This window comes from Sciurus carolinensis, chromosome 5 (assembly GCF_902686445.1).
Source record: "Sciurus carolinensis chromosome 5, mSciCar1.2, whole genome shotgun sequence".
Classification (NCBI taxonomy): Eukaryota; Metazoa; Chordata; class Mammalia; order Rodentia; family Sciuridae; genus Sciurus; species Sciurus carolinensis.
Genome location: NC_062217.1, coordinates 99,408,086 through 99,419,254, shown reverse-complemented (window position 1 = coordinate 99,419,254; position 11,169 = coordinate 99,408,086). Strand labels below are relative to the sequence as shown.

General features: G+C 35.1%; 1 long non-coding RNA gene across 1 annotated transcript; it reads left to right on the top strand.

The window, feature by feature from the left end:
* The first annotated feature begins 1,473 nt into the window (after positions 1 to 1,473).
* Positions 1,474 to 10,680, top strand: LOC124984528 (uncharacterized). Its single transcript, XR_007108700.1, has 3 exons — positions 1,474 to 1,596; positions 4,355 to 4,419; positions 10,549 to 10,680. It is a non-coding gene; the product is annotated as an uncharacterized LOC124984528 (long non-coding RNA).
* The last annotated feature ends 489 nt before the right edge of the window (positions 10,681 to 11,169 follow it).

Sequence of the window (11,169 nt, the reverse complement as noted above, 5' to 3'; positions counted from 1 at the left end):
TTTTTCTATGATATATAGAAAAATAAATTCCCATTCTCAAATATTCATTTTTTTAACATTAACTATAACATTCTCAACATCCAATCTGAAAGAACATGAGAAGATTGAAAAACAATTAATAAATGAAGCAAATTGAAGTGCTCCTATGCCCATCAGTAAACTGCACATGTGTAATTACTCAAAGCATACAATAAAATACTGTACTATCCAAGCACTTAAAACAAATCAAAGCTATGTTGTTTGGTTCTTACTTTGGATGATACATGATTGTAAATCTGTGCTGTCAAGGATTAGGATTTGCTACAGAATCATAAAGAAACAGTAAAAATGTTTTAATAGCTGTTGGAACTAAAGGTCAAAAAATGGGAGGAAAAAAATTTTTTTCAGACATTAGATTACTGAACTACAAAGCTATGGTATTAGCTGCAGAATGTTATTCATAGTTCAAAATACAGGTCTTTAGTGACAGAGAGTTTTCATGACTAGCTCCCAATTCCTGGTAGCAATTATATTAATCAAGGTTTATCAGGAAACAAATGATTATTATTTTAATAGGGTATTAGAGAACTGTAATATAAAAATAAGACTAACTAGGGATATGATATTTGGTAGTAACTAGAGAAAGAGATACCATTAGTAAGTGTTATAGTTTATTTAGCTATAGGTATTCCCCCGAAGCTCCTGTGTGAGACAATGCAAGGTTTTAGAGGTGAAATGATTGGGTTGTGAGAGCCTTAACTCTATCAGTGCATTAATCCTCTGATGGGAATTAACTAAGTGGTGACAATAGGCTGGTGGGGTGTGGCTGAAGAAGTGAGTCGTTCGAGGTTATCTTTGGGGTATATATTTGTTGAGCTGAGCTCTCTCTCTCTCCTGGTGTGATGTCTTGAGCTGCTTCTCTCCACCACAGTCTTCCACCATGAGGTTCCACCTCAAGCCTCTAGGAATGGAGCCAGCCCTCTATGGACCAAGACCTCTGAAACCATAACCCTAAATAAAGTTTTCCTCCTTAATAATGTTCTTGTCAGGTTTTTGGTCACAGCAGCAAAAAAACTGAACAAAACACTAAGGTCAGGTAAGTCATTGAAAGAAATTAGAATTCTATGTTATTTTTAGAAGAATGTCCCCATTGAAAACAGACTTCAAATTTTGAGGAGGGGACATTGTTCATTGATACAAATATTAAAGTGTGTAAGGGAGTGGTACAATGTGTTCCCAGACCTCTGAGAAGGGTTTGTTACTGGGGTTCAGATCTCTGGAGAGAAGCCTGCAATGAGAAATGCTGGTATATTTGGAGTTCAGATATGGTCACTTGAAGAGTTGGACTGAGGCACCTATAGAGCAATAAGAACTTTTTCTACTGAGATAGAAAATGTGCCAAGCAGAATTCACTGCTGGAGTTGAATAGAGAAATTTGGCCAAAATAATATCAATGGAAGAAAATTAATAGAAAGGACAAATTCTTATCTTCCTAGGCCAGCTGTTTAATCTGCTTCTACAATCTGCAATGACAAAACTCCATGAAGAAGTCAGTTGATAGTAGGGAAATATGATGAGCTTTTCCGGTCTGAGAGTCACAGGACAAAACATTACACGGTAGGTTTGAAACTGAAAAAAACTTGTTTTCAAATTCCTCTTGTCGTAATTAAATTTACTTTTAATTGATATTTGAACCAAAAATTGTACATTTTTGTACAATATCATGTGATATTTTGATACATATAGACATTGTGTAATGCTTAAGTGTTTCTATTTTCTCAAATACTTTGTCATTTACCAAACACTTTGCTTCTTTGTGTAGAAATAGTGTATTATCATTACCTATAGTCACTCTGTGAAATAGCATTTTTGAACTTCTTACTCTTATCTAACTAGAACTTTGTACACATTGATTAATCTTTCCCCTTTCCTTCCTGCACCCTACTCTACCCAGCCTTCTCCAACATCTTTCTACTCTCAACTTCAATGAGATCAACTTTTATAATACTCGTGAGTGAAGTCATGTATTATCTATCTTCCTGTACCTGGCTTATTTCACTTTAAACAATTATTTCTATTTTTATCCCTGTTGCTGCAAATAACAAGATTTCATTCTTTTTATGAATAAATAGTATTCCATTGCATGCTACATCTTTTCAATCTGTTTATCAGTTAACTTAGGTTGTTTACATCTCTTGGCCACTGTGAATAGTACTGTAATAAACATAGGAATGCAGATGTCCTTTGACATTCTAATTTAATTTGGGTATATTCTCAGTAGTGGAAAGGCTAGATAAGAGAGCCCAATTTTTAGTAATTTTAGAAAATGCTTTACTTTTTTTCCATAATGGCTATGCTAATTTACATTCCCACCAATAGTGTGCAAGTATTCATTTTCTCTACATCCTCAACAATTCTTATTCTACTTAACCTTTTAAAATAGACATTTCTACTGGAACAAAATAATATCTCACTGCAATTTTAATTTTTATTTCCCTAATAGTTGTTGATGTGGAGTATTAAATGTTTTTGCTGTGTTTTTTTTAAAAATTTTTAAAAATATAATGGCAGTAAGGTGTATTTTGACATGTCATACATACATGGAGTATAACTTCTCATTCTTGTGGTTGTACATGATGTGGAGTTACACTGATTATATTTCATACAGGAACATAGGAAAGTTATGTTCATTCTACTGTCTTTCTTATTCCCATCTCCCCTCCATTCCCTTCATTCCTTTCTGTGTTTTGTTGAAGCTTATTTTCTTTAAAACAGTAATTTTAAAAATCTTCCTTAAAAAGTGCTTCAATTTGTAAATACCCCATCAGCATCTGGTGCCTTCTTTTAACTGTTACATGAAGTCATATTTATTTGAAAGTTCTTGCTATTTGTGTGGGCAATGCCATCTACACATTCATATTTATTCCAGTCTTTATAATTTGACATTGCTTGTGCCTGTCTTTCAACAAATTCTAAGCAGACTGCTACTTTCCTTTGATCCTGTAGTCCCCTTCTGGTATTATACCACTCAATTTTGCCCTAAGTCCAGGTATGTTACAGTCTACTGGTGTGATATCCCTGTTTTGGTATTAGAGAGCAATCCAAGTCTAGGTTTATGCCAATACCATGGTTGGTGTGTTGTGGAGAATAAATAAGCCCAGGTCATCAGCTGATCTGTGGTGTCAGCAAAAGCTAAGCCTGGAAAACATTCTTTGCCAAAAGCGGGATAAGTTAACAGCTTTGATACTCGGCTCTGATGCCAACAACTATCAGATGATGTTCCAGGACAATGGGTTTTCTTGGTACAACAGGGTAACAGAAAGATGTTTCTAACACTGTAACTGCAGGATAGTGGAAAGAAGGGATTCTCACTGTGCAACTTTTTATTGCACAAAGAAGCCTCTTGATAACTCACAAGCTTTGAACAATTTACAGAACTTCTGTAGTTTAACTTCCTGACAATCAGAATCTATATAATAAAAATGTTGAGCTAGTCCTGAGTCACTGTTCCTCTATTAGAGGACAGTGTCCCCTCGCTTCAGCTTTTCTTAAAAATGTCTTTGTTTTTCTTAATCTCTTGTTGCCCCTCCTTGTGATCTTCGTTGTTGCTGTGCTGGTCATGGAAGTGTGTTGTTCAGCATGTCATTTTAGACACCTAAAAACCATAGGCAATCCCTGCAAGCCTCTTCCTTAAGTCAACCTAGGCCCAACTGTCTCTTCCATGCTAACTTAACTGTGGTCTAAGACTATGGGATTCTACCAGGCCTCAGGAAGAATCTCTGTGAGGAGACCTTTTAATCATCCAATGCCACACCTGTAGCATGAATGTCACCAGGCTGTGGCATGCCCAAGTCCACAGCACACTGACACCATCACAGCACTGGGTAGGACCAAGACCATACAACTATGGACTGACTACTGCTGAGACAGACTCATGGACCAACATTGTGGCAACCAGCTCATGTGATGCTGGCCAGAACAGAAGTCAAATAGACTGCAGCTGCCTCTCTCCACCTGGCACTGGACTTTTTCAGAGGCCTTGTCCATAAGCACTGGCTTATGGCTAGAGGACATTAAGATCTTCCCAAGTATTCCATTTCAGAAATCTGGCATTTAATTCCAAGGTAAAATTCTGTTCATACTGCCCTAAAATACCACCAGTGAAGGAAGTCTTGTCCATGCTCTGCTACCCAAGGTTGGGCAGTGTTGGTGAAGGCTCACTTGGCTTCCAAAGCTGAGGCTAAGCTTGATTCCACATGATATGGATTTGGGGGATGGTGTTTGATATGGGAAAATTTTCCCTGCCTTCTTCAATGTGATTTTTTCATTGTTATAATAAAATCATGTACTGTGGTCCTTTGTCTTGTTTCCTTAGCTCTCATGAGTGTAGTTGAATGCTGTGTCTGTGGAGAGATGATGGCTGCAGGATACCACTGATTGGTAAGTTTGTTCTGCTTTAGAAATCTCATTTAAAAAAAAATCAGCATTCTTGAGGATACCAACTTCAAAATTGCAGCTTTGTGAGTTTAGGGTAGTACATGATCATTTTATTACATGCAGTTACAGAGTGGAATGTGGAATGTCGAGTACAATAAATCTAAATGGTAATTTTTCCAAGAAATGAAACCCATAATTAGTGAGAATAGGCAATAAGTCAAAGTAAGCAAAAGTTAATATTCATTCAAACACGTTATTCATTCAAACCATTATGCAACATTTTGACATCAAACAAGTTAATCAATTTCTGTAATTTGATAAAAGATCAAGATGGTATGTGTTAACTATTCATTGATCAAATATATTTTACATGGTAAAGTGAATTTTTATTATGAACATAAAATAAATTAGACTAATTTCTAATCTGGCATGAAATCTTCATTCCTATGTATGAACAAATATCTTGGCCTAAGTTAGAAATTCACTGACTTACCTAGAATATTTCATCTTTAATACAAAGCATAATTTGAACTGGAAAACCTCATGGTTATATGGCAAGAATATTTTACAATGAGAAAAAGTGAACACTGAATTCACATATGCAATTAGATACATACCTTTGCAACAAGCTTTGTATTTATTTGCTACTTTAAGTAATCAGATATCACCATGGTGTAACTTTGGATGAGTATTTTTCTACTAGTAGTTAAATCATAAATAAGTCATTAGATCAGGATTTAGCTTTGAGTATCACTATTTCAATCAAAAGTTGGAGAAAAATAAGAATTTTACTTGCCTACATTTTAGCACATATGGAAAATTCTACTTGATAAATATTAAATAGAAGGCAAATATCTCATGTTAACACAGGGAAATGAGATTTTTACATTCAACTTGCACCTACACTAGGAGGTTTATTTACATGTCAACATTAGAAGGAATTGTTAGCAACACATAATGATTCTTCTGTGTTCTAATTACACTGAATTATGTCTTCTTTGTTGATAATATTCTTATGGGAATTTGTATTTAAAATGCTTATTTCTGGGACTGGGGTTGTGACTCAAAGATAGAGCACTTGCTTAGCATATGTGAAACCCTGGGTTTAATTCTCAGTACCACATACAAATAAGTGAATAAAATAAAGGTCTAGCAACATCTAAAAAATATTTAAAAATAAAACAAAATAAAATAAATTGTTTATTTCAAATAACATTCTGTTTGTTTTAACTATCTACCTGATAATAATTTGTACACTGTGTGTAAGATTAATGGGAATTTTGAGAAGCAGAATCAAAACTGAATAGATTTTATAATAATTAGAAGCTCAAATCAAATGTTGTAATGAAATATCTTCAATTTAAAAACATTACTTTGTGATTTCTGTGGTCACCAACATATACATGTACAAACCAATTTAATTTCTATAACAATAGTAGCTTCATATCTTTTCAGAGGATTTATCTGACTTGTTCACCAGGATACATTAGGACCTGAGAATGTCTTTCTCATGAGATAGATGTTAAATAAACCTCTACTATATAAAAACCCAATAGAACAGTTATTGGAAATTGTAAGATTGAAAAACAATGATATCTCTTCAGTTATTACTGGAAAGTGAAGACAAAGACCTCAAAAATGAGTCATCAGTTCAACTATAGATTTGCCTTACCATAATGTATATTCTTTTTCTTCCACGTTTCAATGACATGGAGAAGGAATAAAATGGTAAACTCTTTTGTTCTAAAATAATGTAACATATTACATTAAAAATCTAATATCTTCCCAAGGAAGTTATAATCCCCAAAGTATGTATCAGAGCATGGAGCTTATTGCAACACATACATTGATGCTCCATATTCAGTGCTGACCAAAAAAGAAATTGAACATGGTATGTAATCCACACTCTTCAGAGTTATATAACAATCTTTAATCTTAAGAAAGCCATATTATGGGAAAAAAGCCCAGCAGTTATTAGTAACATATTCTTGGAGGCAGAAATTTCTGATTCATATTATAGTCTTTACAATAATGAAAGATAAATTTGTATTCCTTATCAATTCTGGTAAGACAAAGAAGTACTTACATTATGGTGTTCAAGGTAATTTCTGTCATATTTAAGGCATACATTTACATTTTTTAATCTAGAAGCCAATAACAAATATGATGATATATATGTCCATAAGATTCAGCCAATATTATGAGGTACAGATTCCATGGCACACTGGTTGATTATTTGGCATTTGTTTAAATATTCAAACTGGACATTGGAACATTTAACAAAAAGTAAATGAGATGCACTATTGTTATAGACCATAAATTTATGAACTGGTTTTTAAACAAATTATTTTCTGAAACCTGTATAAAAAGTAACCATTTTACACTTCAATGTTAGTTCAACCAAGCATGTCAAATAGGGAATTGTTCTACTCAGACTTTACTATTTTGATTTTATGTGACATATTGTGAATTTTTCTATAAAATGTAGCATAATTTACTAATCATCATCTTCATTCTAAGCATTCCCCAGTATAAAACCTTAATACATTAGTAATTAAATGATTCTAAAGTACATTCACAAATTAGTGAAGCATCTATTCATATTTATGACAAGCATGAAGTGACAACTTAATTGTTTAGTTTCATTATTCATTAAAGATAATTTCTTAGATTTTTATGATCAAGACTATCATAAGCAGGATGTGGCAATAATATTGGAGCTTGTTTTTTCCTTTCCCTAATAATTAAATAATTTTAGTGTGCTCAAAACCTATTCATTACTTTCTGTTAATGAAATGTACTATCTATTTAGACTAGTAGTTTCACAATGGTTAATTGATGAACTTAAAGATAACACTCTTCTATGCATCTATCTTATATAGATATTAGTAAATGTATTTCTAATCTTCTGCAATGACATCTCATTTCAGGAAATAAGCAAAATTATAACAACAATAATACTATGATTTATGAGGAAATAGCAATGCAGGATTTTTTAAAATGCAAAATAAGGGAGATTCCTGTATAAATGAATAAACAAGTACATTCAAGGTCATAAAAGACCATGTATTGTTCATTTGGGATGTTTATTTTTGTTTATAGACAATATGATTTAATTTTTTTAATGTCAAAAGTCTGTAAGAATAAATATTTCCTAAAAGGAATTGCAGCAACATGGATGAAATGTCAGGATGGGATAGGAAGACCCAGACTCACTACCTTTCCTGCAACAACCAAACATGTCTTGCCTCTGTACACTAAATAAAAACACATAACATTATGTCAAAAAAAAAAAACACATATTTCCAAAATGTTCTACTGTAGCTGCAGTATCCATTTTAAAACATTACCTCTCTCATTGTGCTTGCCCTGAGGTACTAGGATTGATGATTCTGTTGACTGTTTCCAATTTTTTTTAATTCTTGAAAATGAGTACTATGATACCAGATTTTATGTCCCCATGACATGCATAGTACCTAATCCAAGAAAATCAATTGGATATGTACCCTTCAGAGTCATCAGACATCATTTAACCATACTGATTTCAGGATTATTTAGACCCCATTGATTAGGTTTGGATTCAGTGTCTAAGGAGGTTGATATCCCATAGCTTCCTCTATTCTCAGTAAGACATTGCCTAATCTCCTTCCTGTTAACTGACTTTCAAGTTGAGGAAATAAGTTCACAGCAAACTTTATTTGCATTATAAAATTCTCTGTAGCCTACTTTCAAGGATAATGCCACCAATGATGCCAGGGGGAAATGCCTAAAGGAATTGGGCCTGAGATTTCTTTTTTAAACTAAAAATCAAAGTACATAATCATATTTGGAATTATTTCATTTAATATTTCCTCTGTATAGCATACAATTTAAAAGTTATAAAAGTCATATACATTAGGAAGTCATTATATTTCCTTCCTATGACTACTAAATTATCCAGTCATGAAAAAATTTTAGTGCCATCTAAAGTTAATACAGGAAACAATTAGATTTAGGAAAATTAGCATTTAGTAAAATGTGTAATGTGCTAAAATGATGGAGAAAAAATTTTCATCCATTGCAAATATGACAGAATTGTTAGTAGAGTTTTAAATTCCAAATTAACTTTGAAACTTTGTAAAATAGTCTCTGATTCACTTTTTAAAATATTACTGATAGTGAGGCAACAGTACCTTATTTACATTCTTTGTTCAATAAATTGTCAAGTAAAACTCATTATGACATATGTGAAACATAAATGGCCTTAATGTCACAATGCATTTTCCTCTGACAGCTGATAAAGACCTAATCTAAGTCAGGAATATTTTGCCACATGGCCTGTATTTGGAATCTACTTGGTAAACATGGAAATGACATTGTTCTAAAGGTTACTAAAATGTCTTTCAAAGGTACTTTCTAAAATTTTCCCCTCTCTATAACCCAGGTTTTTAAAGTTGTAAGTAAAAGAGTGATTTCATCTGGCACTGTCTGATGCCATCTATCATTCTGGAAATCAGCCACAGTTAAGGGTTCATTGTGATATTTCCTGAATGCTGTCACTGTGATATTGGGGGTTATTGGACTGTCAGCTGCCCTTAGTGCAGGAGAGCTCCAGTTTATTCTGGTAGATGTAAAAGCAGCAAATCTCCTTTATACCATCTTTGCCCACCTTTGCTGCTCTCTTATGTAGTTTAATTTCCTATAGTTATATATGTGTGTCACAGTGATTTTATCTTCTGGAGGACAAGAGTGAAAATATAATAAGGTGATGTTCACTGTCTAGGTGAGATTATATTGGTTAGTCTGATGCAAATTTGAACAATTTCAGTATTTACCAGAGAATTCTGAGTTTGCTTATAAATTCATATCATTGACAAGAATCAGGAATATGTTTTAACAATTGAAGAAAATATAGATAACTGCAGATAAATCTTAATGTATAATATTTTTATGTTGTAATGTTTAGAATGCAAATCCCTTGCAAAATATTTAATGTTTTACATTGTGATATTTTTCAAAGAAATTAGTTTTATTTTATTAATAGACTTTTGGAAAACATACTCACTTTCCAGTCCTATTGTAACACTTTCTTCCCCTTACAGTATGACCATGACCATGAGAGTACACTACCGTAATAGACTGGTTATTGAGGTCCCTTCTGTACCCTAACATCCCCTCCCCTGCACTTGGACTCAAATTTCAGGACATAAAAATACTATTTGGGGGTACTTTTACTTCCTGGGCAAGAGTTTTCATATTGTTAAAAAAATATAAAGAAAGGAATACAAGATCCAAAGCAAAAGAGCATTTTGTCTCATGCTGTCTCTAAGATTTAAGATTTCCAGGTGTTTTAATAGGGTGTAGCTTGGACAGTTTGAGTTCTACTTCTGCTCTGCCTAGCCCCCCCTGCAATTCTTTGAAGAATCCAAGAACAGGGGAATGGATGTTAGGAGTAAAGCGGGGAGTTGAATAAAGACTCTAGTTGTAAATTCCTAGAAATAAATTATCACATGCCTGCAAAATCTGACACTGGTAAAACCCCCAAAGGGGGTTTAAAAGGGTCTCTAAAGCAAGGGAGAGTTGAGACACCACAGGCGCCACATTTCCTGCCTGTATGTGTTTGGTTTGGTTTGCTTTGGTACTGGGGATTGAACCCAGGGGGCTCTAATCACTGAGATGCATGCCCATCACATTTTAGTTTTATTTTTAAATTTTGAGTCAGGGTCTCGCCAAATTGCTTAGGGTCTCACTAAATTGCTGAGACTGGCTTTGAACTTGTGATCCTTTGGCCTCAGCCTCCCAGGTCGAGTCCCCTGGAATTAAAGGCAGGCATCACCACTGTGCCCAGGAGGCCAGGTTTCTAACTGAGGAAAGTTAAATGAATTTGCTCCTGGGAAACTAGGGAAGGGAGGCTAGGGTAAGTCTGGGCTCGGACACCGCAGCGCGTGGAGTCTGCAGGACTGGCCAGGGATTTTCAGCAGCGGCAGCGCAGGCTTCTCAGTGAGTTGACCAAAGCAGGGACGGAGAGCTAGGGGATCGGGCGTGGAAGGGCAGGGGTCCCATGTTCGGTGGCAGTAGGCAGCGGGTGGAACTGGAACGCTGGTACAGGAGTTGCGAAGAAAGGCTGAGACTCTACTTTCTCTGCTGCTCCAGGTGACAGGCGGACCAAGCCAGTCAGGGGAAGAAAGCCCTCCTGGGCCGGACTGAACGGGTAGGACTGAACGTGGAAAGGCGCCTCACTCGGCTCTGCGCAGCCTCTCCAGTAGGCGCTCAGAAGAGGCTGCCAGGAGCCACTCACGTGGGACCACCGGCGGCCCGGCCCTGGCCGGCTCTGTGGCACTCAGTGGCCGCCGCCCTGAAGGCAGCGACGAAGGCACCCCGCGCTCAGCACCTGGAACCCTTCCAAGAACAGGATCCCAGGAAGAGGAACAGTTCCAAAGACTGTGTGAGTAACCAAAGGGGAAAGGGGCTTTATAAATGTAGTAGCTATTATATTTTTATTTGTCATCCAGATGTAGACAATTATTTAGTAAAGCACTAATCAAAGGAAATAACAGACACGGGTTATAATTATGAAATATGTTTAAGAAATATGGACATGTGGCCTTTGAAATACATATGAAGCGCCTATATTTTTTTACCCTTACCTCTCAGTAATATTTAGGTTACTGTATTTTTCACATATGCACAATTTGTAATTATAATTTGAAACTGGAAAAATCAATACCATTTTTAATTCACTGTTTTATAAAATAGTTGACATGATTTGAAGTA